This window comes from Suncus etruscus, chromosome 2, assembly GCF_024139225.1.
Source record: "Suncus etruscus isolate mSunEtr1 chromosome 2, mSunEtr1.pri.cur, whole genome shotgun sequence".
NCBI classification, from domain to species: Eukaryota; Metazoa; Chordata; class Mammalia; order Eulipotyphla; family Soricidae; genus Suncus; species Suncus etruscus.
The window spans coordinates 153796321-153809416 of record NC_064849.1 but is presented as its reverse complement, the minus strand read 5'-3'; positions in this window follow the sequence as shown (position 1 = coordinate 153809416).

The window sequence follows — 13096 nt, the reverse complement described above, 5'->3', positions numbered from 1 at the left end:
TTCTTTTAGAGTCAAATGTGTTCATCACAAATGTTGCCAGTTCTTGTCTAAAAATGCTCTACCCCTCTTTTCCACTTTAATGAGGGTTTTAGAGATATTAGATGTTTGTTTGAAATTTTCTTTCATTCAATAACTTGGATATGTTCTTCCACTCTTTTCTTACCTGTGCCAATGCAATTGGGCGATCTGTTGTGATTCTTATGTTATTTTTCTTACATTTTAGATTTTCTTCTTCTCTTGATGCTTGAAGAACCTAATCTATCTCATTAGTTTCACTATTTTATTACTATGTTTTGGTGTTATTCTGTTCTAAGACTACTTCATTTGTTACTCTTTTTGACTTTTTAATTTATGTGGCTGCCTCCCTCCAGGGAATGGGGACAGATAAAATAGAAAGATGGGGTCCCAGGCTTTCAGGCATGGGGCTGCATAGGGTTCGGAGTCTTCTGTGACCTTTTTAAGAGCTAATTATTATTAAATGTTTTATGAATATAAAAACGTGTTTTTCATTGTCCTTCCTATGGCATATTATAAGGCAAAATGAGTGTAATAGTGAAGGTTTAATTGCAGAGCTTTTTGCATACACTCTAACAGGCAATTCAGAACCTCAGCAGGTGCACTATAAGATGAAATGATTTCTTTTATGAATAATTCATTATTTTTTAAGAATGTGCTTCTGCTAGGATACATTTTGCAATAATGTTTTTCAAGAGAGATCAGTGAGAATCCAAAGCTGTCACTGCCAATTTGTTTTAGTTCCATTTCTAAAGGTCACCAACTTGGCACAATATAAACTAGAAATGCCCTTTTCTTTTTTTCATGTCAACATGTTATGCTCTGTATTTTCCTCTAAAATATTTTACCTGGAAAGAAATTTCATGGTACCTAATTAAAATTAATGAAATAAAAAATATGTTATTTTAAATGACCCTTAAATTGTATTCAGTAGCATTCATTAAGAAGATGCAAATATTTTTGTGGTTTTTGTTTTGTTTTGTTTATTTGTTTGTTGCTTGTTTGTTTTTGTAGTTGCTGGTTTCGGGTTGTTGTTTGTTTTTGTTGTTATTGCTTTGTTGTTTTGGTTTGTTTTGTTTTACTACCTTTTTCTTCTTTTTTCCCTTTCTTCTAAATTGTTATTTATAATACATAGACAGACCCCTCCCAGTATTTTTTTTCTTTTCCTTTTTGTCTCCAACAGAACCACATAACTTGAATCATCTTATTCAGCTCCAAAAATTGAGGGGGGGAATGGATGGTACCAGGACCATGTATGTATGAGCATGTAATGGAAATAAAAAAATGATCAGACTTGAACACCAAACCAAAAGTCAACTACAACAGAATAGATACCCAATCTACAATAGTCTGTACAAGTGGGGACCAGTTACACTAGCATTCTGGGGGGTAAAGGAGGGAAATATGGTATGCATGCCAGGAACAGGGGTGTAGGGTGAACAACACTGGTGGTGGGAATGCTCCTCATTTATTGTCACTATGTAGTTTACATGTTTCTGTGAAAGATTTGTAATTCACTTTAGTCACAATAAAAAAAATTTTTAAATATGCAAATAATTTCATGATCTCCTACTAAGAAATACATGGAAGCACTTATATAAAACTGCCATGGGTACAGAAGTATGATTTAGATCAGATCATGTGATTCAGAACATGGTCTTATACAAACTATATGAAAAAATATAATATTCTTTTTCTCTGAGATAGAAAAATTTTCTGTATCAGTTCTTACTTAAATACATTAGATTATACCCAAATTTACCAGGGATTTACATTATATATATGTGTATATATATATATATATATATTTAGCTTATACCCAAAGTTACTGGTAAGAGTGCAAGGTAGATAATTACTTTTGTTTTTAATATTTAAAAAAAAAAACATTGGTAGTATATGAAAGGGTAAAAGTGTCAAAACAAGCTAAAAAAATATACCAGAAACAGGGGCCAGAGAGATAGCACAGAGGTAGGGCATTTGCCTTGCATGCAGAAGGACAATGGTTCAAATCCTGGCATCCCATATGCTACCCCGAGCCTGCCAGGAGCTATTTCTGAGCATAGAGCCAGGAGTAACACCTGAGCACTGCTGGGTGTAACCCAAAAACATATATATACATAAAATATGATTTCTTGTGTATATATTATATATACCAGAAACAAATAATCCTTACCACCTGCTACAGCAGTAACTATAGTATCAAGATTACTCTTCTCATGGGGACATTTTCTTATTGATTTATAGGTAATAGGCATTATGTCATATACCATATGAAGTAAAGAATGTCTACCAAATTTAAGATTTAAGTGACTAAATAAGATAGAAAACCTATTCAGTGTACATGTATTCTAAATTATACACCTCTACAAACTAAAATTTAGATAGACTATATTCCATATTATAAAATATGCCAAAACAGTAACTTAAATATAGAATAAACTATAATAATAGAGTACAAAACAAATATATTTTGCATAAAGAAACACCACTAACAAAGTAACATGTAAATATATTATTAAACTTATCTAGGAGCATTACATTCAATTACTTAAGAAATGTAAGACTTTTCTTCTAAGATGTTTTCAACAGAACATTGTCTACCATTACTTAAATCAGCATTGGAAATAGAACTAAGCTTTGGACTAAGGAATTAGTTTAGTGGCAGAGTATCACCTTGCTTGTTGGAGGCCATGATTCAATGCACATCCTCCCTCCAAAAATATGTATATTTACATGCATATATTTTTATATACATAACTTTGTACTTCTATAGTTTTAGCTTAGTCTGTAAGTTTGTACAAGTTTTACAAGGAGCCAGGCTTTTGCAGGTAGATGAGAGTGTGTGTAAGAAATAGAGGGGAATGATCATTTTCTGTCATACAATAATTTTAAATACTAGTAAGTAAAGTGTTTGAAACAGAGATATTCTATTCATAATTTTCACTACAACCTACATAACCAGCTGAATAAAGACAAGCTGATGGGAAATTCTGGAAACTTGTAAATGTTTTCAGAAGTTCAGCCATGTAATAACCTGAGAGACTGAAATCACTGTCAGCTCTGACCCTCATGGAAACTGCAAGCAGAGAACATGGCTTCAGTAACTCACTTTCCTATTACCATCAATTTCAAATGATGGTGCTTATCCTTCTCTTCCAAAGAGGTCAAACACCTTCTCAACTTCCCTCACTTAGGTTCACTGCCGACAATTTTACATCTCAGACTTCCTCTGCAGTCTCAATAAAAAGAAACTCTTCTAACAAGCCAGCCTGTCCATTGTGGAGGCTTTATAAAGGATGTCTGAAATAAAGTATGATTCGGAGGTATTTTTTTAAGCAGTTTATTTTATTGATTGATTGATTGATTGGATTTTGGACAGCACCCGGCATTGCTCAAGGATTACTTCTGGCTCTGTGCTCAGAAATCCTTCCTGGAAACCTCAGGGGACCATATGGGTTGCCAGAATCAAACCGAATCCATCTAGGGTCAGCCGCATGCAAGGTAAATGCCTTACCACTGTGCTATCTCTCCGGGCCCCTGGAGGTATTTGTTTTGTAATATTTTCTCTTTTTTTTTTTTTTCGGTTTTTGGGTCACACTCGGCCATGCTCAAGGGTTACTTCTGGCTCTATGCTCAGAAATTGCTCCTGGCAGGCTCGGGGGACCATATGGGATGCCGGGATTCAAACCACCATCTTTTTGCATGCAAGGCAAATGCCTTACCTCCATGCTATCTCTCCAGCCCATTTTGTAATATTTTCTTTTCTATTGTTAAATTATCTTTATTTAAACACCTGATTACAAACATGATTGCAGTTGTATGATCACAGTCATGTAAAGAACACCCTCCTTCACCAGTGTAAGATTCCCACCAATTTCCCAGATCTCTCTCCTCCCCACCCCACCCATTCATTCACATTGTTATGATAGTTCTCATTGTAGTTATTTCTCTAATTGCACTCATCACACTATGTGGTGAGCTTCATGTCATGAGCTGCACCTACCAGCCCTCATCTCTCTTGTCTCTGAGATACTGCTAAAAATGCCTTTCATTTTTCTTAAAACCCATAGATGAGTGAAACTATTCTGCGTCTTTCTCTCTCCCTCTCCATAGAAACTTTTCTGAATTTGACTTTTTTAATTCTTTTTTTTCCTTTGGTTTTTGAGCCACACCTGTTCACACTCTGGAGTTACTCCTAGCTATGCTCTCAGAAATCGCTCCTGGCTTGGGGGACCATATGAGACACTGGGGGATCGAACCGCAGTTTGTCCTAGGTTAGCACGTGCAAGGCAGATGCCCTACCATTTGTGCCACTACTCTGGCCCCTGAATTTGAGTTTTTGAAAAATCCACAAGCAAACTAATTCAGTAACTCCCCAAAGTATGTCAGCTCCTTTACTTCCAATGCATTTATTTCTGACCCTTTCTGTTTTATGGATCCGTGTTAAGGAATCTTTATAACTCACCAGGAGATTTAAGAGGATTTCCCTCTATTGACCCCCTGAAACTCAGACAAGGCCAGGGACAGGAATATAACATAGCATAAGCAAGTGAGTTACAGAATTTAAATCTAGGTGTCAGCTGTGCACCAAGTACAACAATGTATGCTGGAGGCTCTGAGCATGTCATTCCTGACACATAAGACTTGAGCAATGCCACAACTTCAAACTTGAGCACTGAATCACCTGTACTGGTTGGCCTCTGAAATTGTCTCTCCCTATCCCACTGCTTGGGAGGGCCTCCAAAGAGAGGGTGATTATATCAGTAAGAACTCCATCACAAAAATTGAACAAATAAAATGGGATGCTCTTCTCTTCTTTCCAATCGCATTCATTATTTTCATATTTATTAATATTAAACAATGTAACTTTAGCATGCCTATTTGGTGAGTATACTTGGTGAGTATTTAAACCATACACATACACAGTGATGCTGCTCTTTAAAAAAGGAACTGCCTTAAAGATTTCCTAATAACTAAAGTTTTGATGACTTTTTTGTGTATGTGTGTGTGTGGTTTTTGGGTCACACCTGGCAGTGCTCAGGGGTTATTCCTGGCTCCACACTCAGAAATTGCTCCTGGCAGGCACGGGGAACCATATGGAACGCCGGGATTAGAATCGATGACCTCCTGCATAAAAGGCAAATGCCTTACCTCCATGCTATCTTTCCGGCCCTGTTTTGATGACTTCCTAGGGTGACAGTACTCCCAATAAATTCTCAGTTGTCCCTGGAGCAAACAGTTTAATGCTTAAACCCAAAACTGCAATATCATGTGATGCTTCCTGAGTCCAGAGTGTTGGAGACCACCATGATTAGATCAGCAGTGCTCTAGAGACATTAAGGTCATACCTAGTGATGCTCAGATGACCATGTGGTGCCCAGGATCATACATGGAGTGCTGTACATCAAACTGTTTGAACAGTTTTCCTGTCCCTAAGGCTGGAATCATCTCAACAACAAAATAAAATAGTATTGGACTACAAATAAATTAGGTCCTAGCAATGAGTCATAATATAAAGATCAGTAATTTCTATATAAATATGGCATAGATATATTATGATGTTAATAACAGTGATTTTCTAATGATGTAAGTAAATGATAAAATAAATTAATGTGTGGGAAAGAACAGAAAAAATCATACACCAAGAAAAATTCCATGTGGACTATATAGACAGATACTATCCTAAAGGAAGTGAAGCCCAACTCTACCTCTTTAAGTGTGGACCTCAGAAGTACTTTCTACGAAGGAACAGTATGATAAAGAAGAAGGGAAACTAACTTCATAGTGAATAAATCAGACAAACATGGTGCGGCTTGGCTAGATAATGTAGCTCACTGACAACAATGATTTGTGTGTCAGACTGATTATGGATACCTGAAAGTGAGTTGATGATATTTTACCTCTGTTTCTCTTCTTTAAAAAAAAAATCTCTCATCAGTTAAGTATAAGAAAAAGCATCCATAATCCTGACTTGTTGAACATTCCACAAAATACTCTTCGAAACATGCAAATACTTTTTGAAACCATCAAAGTCATTCAAAGCAAGTGAAGACTGTCAGAACCAAGAGGAGCTTACAAAGACATTACAAACAAGTGTAATAAGGAGTCTTGAAGTGATCCTAAATAAAAAAAAACAAAGAAAGCAATGAGGAACACTTATACTTGCATAATAATATTTCAATACTAACTTATTAAGAACAATAAATAAAACTATGCCCATGTAAAGTATCAATAATAAGGGAACATGTGTATACAGCATATGAAAAATCTCTGAAATGCTGTCACAGTTCTGAAAAATCTAAAAGTATTATAAATTAATTGAAAACACAAGTATTAAACTCAGAGAATAATAAGAAAATAATTCACTCTCTTGAAAACTAATAAATGAAAGAAAAATCATCTTGCATTTACTATGGCATTTGTAAACTATATCTTGAGTAATTTTATCACATTGACAATGTAACTCAAGCATAAAGTAAACTACATTTTAACAACTAAATATTAGCATAAATCAATATTTAAATAAGACTGAAGTAGTCTTTATATAATCTAAGAAGTGATATTCCACCACTTTTGCCTAATTGTTTTCTTCCCAAGAACGTTGGGTCCAGCCCACATCTGAAAAGGAGATTATAGACAAAGAACATTGTAAACCCTTTCAAAACTGCCTCCTTGAGTTTTCCTTCTACATCATCTAACATGGAAAATACACTTACTCCGTCCCAGAGTCAACCAAATTCATCCCATCACAGACCAACTCAAAGTCAAAAATCTCACTATCCATATACAAACAACTGTTCATTTTATCAATATCAATTTTAGCATATGAAAGCAACTAAATATACAAAATAAATTAATAGACAATGAAGTTATGTTACACATATTTAATGGAACACTGTACAGATATAAGATAAGTTAAATATAAATCTTCAAGAATTCTGAGAGATAGTACAGCAGGTAAGGTATTTCATTTGTATACAATCAATGCAAGTTTGATTCCCAGAACCACATATGCCCGCCAAATAGCTCCAGGAGTACTTCCAAAGTATTGTATCTCCAGGAGTACTTCCAAAGTATTGTTGGGTCTGACCCAACCCTACACCAAATAAATAGACTAAAATCTTTTTTGAAATGATAAAATCTTTGACTTTACTGCAACTTGCATGAGACTGGAAGGCAGTCTGCAAAGTGAAATAAGCCAGAAGAAAAACAAATGATGGTGATTTCACTCATATGTGGTATATAGAAAGGTAAAATAAGTGAATGGATGGATTAAATGACAATAGGATTTGAGCCTTGAGACAAAACTGAGATTATTAGATAGGCTGAGGGGACAAATGAGGAACGAACAAAAGTAACACAGTGGTGGAGGTCTTGACTCTTTGGTTGTGGTGAAATACAGTGACTATGTGCGTCAAGGTCATTACCAATAATAATGATGTAAATATGTGACCTAAGCTATAGTAATTACAAAAATCTTGGGGACACTCCTGGCTCATGCATTCTGGGATCACTCCTGTCAGTGGGACTATACAGAGTGTTGGGCCAACATGCAGTCAAAATCAGTTTGATCCCCAGCATTCAATATGGTCCCCTAAGCCCTTCCAGGAGTAATCTCTGAGCTCAGAGCACAGAGTAAGCCCTTTGGGATATGCCCACAAAACAAAACCACAAAAAGTCAAAAGTCTCATGATCTAAATCATGAGGTATATATATACCTTGGGTACTACAAATTCATTTTTCCTTTCTAAAATTTAAATATGCTTGATGTCCAAATCTAAAATTAAAAAGAAGTTAATAGCTTCCAAGTAAACACCTTCTTTCTGTCATTCTATCATTAGCAAATCTAACAACAGCCATCAAAGAGAAATTTTCAAGTGAGTAGGAAGTGCTAAAGAGGAGAAATTTTAAAAGAGCTTAATTAACCATCACCAGGGTCATTTTGACAAACATATTTATTAAATGTTAATGAGAACACAGAAGACTGACAGAATTGTCTGAGGTTGTCTGATAGATCAGAATGCAGATGCTTGATTAATCTAACCCTTCCTCCTATTTTCTTGTGTGTAAAGTGATATTTGAGACATTTTTTCAAGTAAGAATGAGAAAGTAGAAATTTTAGTCTGCTCCCCCAAGTAATTGGAACTCTTTTAATTCAAAAATTACCAAAGCTCATGTCAAACCAGTCTTTACCAAAAAGGTATAGAAATTCTCTGGTTTCTGTCATCCAGCTATGTTATGCTGCAGCTAAATTAATGAGCAAACAAAATTTGAATGTCATTATTAAGATCCTGATTTCCTTTTCAGCTCTCATCACCAATTTTCTGGAATGTCATGAACTCTCTTCCTCGGTACACATCAACCCATCAAATGACTATAGAGCAGAAGCTTTTAAAAGTCAGCAAACAGGGGCCCAAGAGATAGCGTAGAGGTAGGGCGTTTGCCTAGCATGCAGAGGACAGAGGTTCGAATCCCGGCATCCTATATGGTCCCCCGAGCCTGCCAGGAGCTATTTCTGAGCATAGAGCCAGGAGTAACCCCTGAGCGCTGCCAGCCAAGACCCCAAAACAAACAAACAAACAAACAAGTCAGCAAACAGCAGCCAAAGTGATGGCACAGCAGTAGGGTGTTTGCCTTGCACACAGCTAACCCAGGAGAGACCTGGGTTCTATCTCTGGAGTCCCATATGATCCCCTAAGTCAGGAGCAATTTCTGAGTGCATAGCCAGGAGTAATCCCTGAGCATCACCAGGTGTGCCCCCCCCAAAAAAAAACACAAACAAACAAAAGTCAGCAAATAAAATTTTAAGGCCAGGGAAATATTTCAAGTGGCAGTGCACATGCTTCACATATTGGAGGTATACAAGTTGTAGATCCAATGCAAAAGAAAGCAAGATTTGAATTCAGTCATTTTGCCTGAGCCAGAATTTCCAAGATTTCAAAACTAATATTATTTCAAGATTCAAATTTATTGTACATTTAAACTTAACAGCTTCTTGGTTGTCAATATTTCACACCTTAGTTAAAAAAAATACATGTACTTGTATCTCATCTAAAACAGTGTTCTGCTTTATTCCTCTCTATTCCTATGAGTGCAGAAAAGAACACTATCACTATTTTGCACACCAGTTGGTGACTAAGAGAGAAACAAAAGCCAAATGTAGACTACATTTTGTTTATGAAATCCAATTTTATAATATCGCGAGTTTAAGTTAGTGCAACATCTGTAGCTGGGAACTATGATGAAACTTCCACAGCCTGGTACCAGTCTGGTTTGTGGCACACAAGTCGAAGAACAGGAACCTCAACAAACATTTCTTGTGAACTCAAACTAAAAATGATTTGTTCAAAGAACCTATATGTTCTATTTGACAAGAGATTGAATATCCAAGTATTGCTAAATTAACTAAATAGGGAAGTCATTAGACTGAGGTGATTCTAAGGTTGCAAAAGTCAGTCTGTATATGCAAACCGAAATTCAGTGAGCAAATGCCGCAAGGAAACTTAATTGAAACCTCGCAACAAGCAAGCATCCACTAGCCTTAAAATTTTAGCCAGTGAATACTCTTATTTTAGGAGGACAAACATTGAATGATTTAATTTTGAGTGCAACGAAAAGAAACAAAGACATCGATATAACCAGACTAAAACAAACCATTGAGTCAGGACTGTTCAACTGAGAGGTTTCTACAGAGGAGGAGATAGGAACAAAGGGTTGAGGGGGACCAGTGAACCAAATGTGCTGCAGGGTTATTGGCACTTCAGTGGTGTGATGTGATAAAACACACTTGAAGAGGTGTGAACCCATACTCATGAAATATATACAATGTCGTAAACCAATGTTACTGGGAGAAAAATAAATAAATACAGTTCATTAAGTAACTTAAAAAAAAAAGCACAAAAGCTATGCAGTTTACCAAATTAAAAAAACTAGCCATTGGTATGTGCATATACATGTGTGATATGTAAAAACATACACATTTGTTTGTATGTAGTTATGTGTATATTTGTTTATGTACATTTAATAGTTGATTGTTTCTAGAAAGTCTCTGATTTGAAATTTTAAAGAAGCAAACAAAAACCAGCTACTACAGATTTCTGGCAAATGGTAGAGCAGAGGAAGACTAACAGTTCCCAACTGAAACACAACCAGAAATCACTTACGTCTCACAGGAAAAGCATCCCCTTCTCTGGGCCCAAGTAAAGTGACTGAGAGACACAAAGTGAAGGAGCTAGATTGCTGCAGCCCCCACAGAAAATCAGAAGGTGAGATCATTCAGAGATTCCCAAGACATTGCTCACTCTTAAACCAACTGCCCTTACTGCAAGGAGCTGAACCGAGGTGAGAGGGGGGAACAAGATCACAAATCACCTTTTAAGCAGAGGTGCCAGACCACTAGTCACAAAAACTGAGCTCTGGAATAGCACCTGCAAAGTCCTGGTGCATTAGGTAGAGGCAGCTGGACTGGCTCAATCTGAATTGCCTCCTTCTTTCATTAGGTAATAATGGAACCTACCAGTACTGCCTAGATGTAGACTTGGAGACTATTCCTTCTAAGAAAGGAAAACTACAGAGGCCCAGGGATTTGGAGGTTCTCCCTCTGGGCTGCTCACCTCTTATCCAACTCCTTGACCCCATAGCAACAGGTCCTTAGGCCCTATGGTTTAAGTTTTTTTTTTTTTAAATCTCTTCCTCATTATTCTCCCCTCCCTGGGACCACCTTAGAAAAAAGAATCCCAGCACAAAGCTACAGCTCCACCTGCAGGAAACCAAAAGAAGCTAACCCAGAAAAATTCTACAGGTGAAACAGAAACAAAACTTCGAGCGAATTTCTTTAAAAATATAAAACCTAAGTTAAAAAATATGCCTGTTAAAAAGGCAGGCTGGAGGGTGGGAGGGAACCAGAGACACTCAGCAGTGGAAGAAAGTTGACAAGTCTTGAAAAAGTAGACAAAACTGGAAGACAGGAAGAATGGAAGAGACACCTCGTTACTAAAACTTAGAAAGTTTAAAGTGTTCAAGCCAAAAGAAGTAAGTTCGATATATCAAAAATGTGCTATAAAGAACACAGAAATACTTCACTTAGTAGATATGACAGTGTAGGAAGGAGGAATGTAAAGTATATTGTGCACAATTAGCAAAAATCAATGAAGCATAAGACAAAGGCAGAGTCTTTGATATCGCATCTAGGTGATAATGAAAGAGCTATAATTTTGGACACAAAAAGCACAACTGTATTGTTTTAATTGCATTTAAAAAATAAATGAGATGGGACCACAGTAGTGGCTCAACAGTAGGCCATTTGCCTTGCACGCAGCTGACCTAGGTATCCAATAAGGTCCCCAAGCACTGCCAGAAGTAACTCCTGAGTGCAAGGTCAGGAGTACGTTCTGAGCATTGCAGGATGTGGCCATAATAATAATAATAATAATAATAATAATAATAATAAATTATGAAAAATTGATAGATAAATAAAGCCTCTTTGACAAACAGAAGATTTTAGAGTTTACCAACATTCAATCAGCATTAGACAAAATGTTGAAAAGAGTTATATATAGAAAAAAAGAAGGTAACAAAATCTTGAGCAAGAGGATAAATGATAAGATAGTGAAAGAATAAAAGTAATAATGATCTGGAGAAAAAAAACAAAAATATAAAAGTGGAGGAGAAAATAAATGAGGACAGTCAAATGACAAGACAAAGTCTGAACTGACAAATTTTTTTCACAAAACATATGATGTACTCTTCATGGTAATCACAGAACAAAAATCTGGAACAAAGATATTAGAGGAAATAAGTGGAAAAAAAAGTGTCATCATAGGGTAAACCACCCACATGAAAAGAAAAATAAAAAGACAAAGTTACAGAAATATAAAAACAAAAGATAATTCTTCATATGAATTGACTGAACTCACCACTCAAGAAATATGGTTCAATGAATTTAAACAACACAAACCAGGTGTGAGATGGGGAGATAGTTCCATGGGCTAGAGTGTATATTCAATCCCCAGCACTATGTGGACTTCAAGCACATAAATCCTAAGTTCCAACTATACTTTCCCTTCCACTAAAAAAATTAATTTTTCTACACCAGATATACTGTATATACATATATAAAGTATCTCACTTTACATACAAGGACAAACATCTTAGAGTAAAGCCTGGAGCAAGGTGTTCAAAATCATAAAGATAAAGAAATGAACAAGAGTTCCTTTCTCTCCACATCCCCGCCAACACTGTTTATTCTCATTCTTTGTGATGTGTGCCATTCTCTGTGGTGTGAGGTGGTATCTCATCGTTGTTTTGATTTGCATCTCCCTCATGATTAGTGATGTGGAACATTTTTTTCATGTGTCTTTTGGCCATTTGTATTTCTTCTTTGTCAAAGTGCCTGTTCATTTCTTCTCCCCATTTATTAATGGGATTAGATGTTTTTTTCTTGTAAAGTTCTGTCAGTGCCTTGTATATTTTGGAGATTAGCCCCTTATCTGATGGGTATTGGGTGAATAGTTTCTCCCACTCAGTGGGTGGCTCTTGTATCCTGGGCACTATTTCCTTTGAGGTGCAGAAGCTTCTCAGCTTAATATATTCCCATCTGTTAATCTCTGCTTTCACTTGCTTGGAGAGTGCAGTTTCCTCCTTGAAAATGCCTGTAGTCTCAATGTCCTGGAGTGTTTTGCCTATCTGTTGTTCTATATATCTTATGGTTTTGGGTCTGATATCGAGGTCTTTAATCCATTTGGATTTTACCTTTGTACATGATGTTAGCTGGGGGTCTAAGTTCAATTTTTTGCAAGTGGCTATCCAGTTGTGCAACACCACTTGTTGAAGAGGCTTTCCCTGCTCCTGTGGAGAGAAAGGAACTCTTATCCACTGCTGGTGGGAATGCCGTCTAGTTCAACCTTTATGGAAAGCAATATGGAGATTCCTCCAAAAACTGGAAATCGAGCTCCCATACGATCCAGCTATACCACTCCTAGGAATATACCCTAGGAACACAAAAATACAATACAAAAACCCCTTCCTTACACCTATATTCATTGCAGCACTATTTACCATAGCAAGACTCTGGAAACAACCA